Raw genomic sequence first — 1,555 nt, forward strand, 5'->3', positions numbered from 1 at the left:
GAAGTTATCCATCTTACATCGATCTGAATATCAACTAGAGTTCAACGAACCCATCTCTTCGCCAAATAATCATGCCTTTATTCAAGACTTTAAGGTCTTATTCATGTATTACTAAATCATGCCTTTATTTAAGACTTTAAGGTCTTATTCATCTATTACTAAATAGTACCTACCCCCAAACCCCACAAATGCTACCAAAACAAGACCTGATTGTACAAGATGACCTGATAGCACCCCTGGTCAATCAGAATTTCAAGCTTTTCAGTGTCCAGCTCACGGCTTGTCAGTGTTTCCTCCAGCAAAAACATCTGTCAAACAGATGTGTCCATAGATATAGGTCAAGTGAGATACATGTATATACAAAACAGTTTATTTCTGTTAATTGGCCACTGATTACAATTAAATGCATCTTTCCATGTAGATTATTATTTTAAGTACTCATTCTATCTACATACCAAAAAATCCTGATGATCCGTCAACACGTTCTCGAGTTATTCTCGTTCAAAGTTTGAAAGGAAATCGGTGCCTGCAGTTCCCAAAAAGCCGCTAGGGGGTCCAAACTCACAGCACTTACTCTCTGCCCCAAGGGCTATCTACCACTCAAAAATCATGACCACAGCATATCCAAAACACGAAGTGTCAAAAATAAAAGTTTTGCTGCAGTACCTTAGGCAGTCACTAGGGGGCCCATTATCGAACTTGACCTTCGTTTTCTTGACCCCCACCCACCTACCAAATATCATCAGGATCCATTCAAGGGTTCTCGAGTTATCTTGCTTACAGACAAACGCACTTACATACAAATCCCGCTACAGCGCCGTAGGTAAGAGCCAAGTAAACCATTTTCGCACTTGACCTTCCTCTCCAAAACCGCTACACACCTACCAAGTTTCTTGAAAATCGCCCAGCTAGATTTTGACTTATGCTGCCCAAAACAAACTGCAAAAAACATACCAAGCTCGCTGCAGTACCGTAGGAAAACGCCAGGTAAACCGTTTTCGAACTTGGCATTCCTTTCGACAACCGCTACACACCTACCAAAAATCACAAAGTTCCATCTACAATTTCTCGAGTTATATGCTGTAACAAGGAGGTTGAACCTCCTTGATCAGAAAATGTCATGCTTAGTACCTTGTACAATTGTTGGCAATGTTGCGCGATAAATTATTATAAAACTCATACCCAATATGTTTTACTGCTGTGAACAACAAACAGATGTTCAATGTATTAGTGACACGGCGCAATCACTGGTTTATTACATTTATAAGAGAATCTTTTCACAACACAATGTCCTGTTGTCTGTATGAAATGAATGACAAGGGGAGAGGAGGCAACACAAGGGAAAACCACATGACACACAAAGCTGACACTGCATCAGAAAGGCCTGCTTGTTCTGCCATACACTCCCCCCAAAAAGGGAAGCATTCTTTGTGTGTGGCGTGAAATGTGAATTCTATCCCTGTCTATCATTTTGCCATATGATCTGCCAAGCTTTTTCTAAGTAGGCCAGCAGTCTCTGGATTTTCTTGTAGTTGCCATATTGAAGCTACCGGTA

The sequence above is a fragment of the Branchiostoma floridae genome, unplaced genomic scaffold (assembly GCF_000003815.2).
Source record: "Branchiostoma floridae strain S238N-H82 unplaced genomic scaffold, Bfl_VNyyK Sc7u5tJ_492, whole genome shotgun sequence".
Lineage (NCBI taxonomy): Eukaryota > Metazoa > Chordata > Leptocardii > Amphioxiformes > Branchiostomatidae > Branchiostoma > Branchiostoma floridae.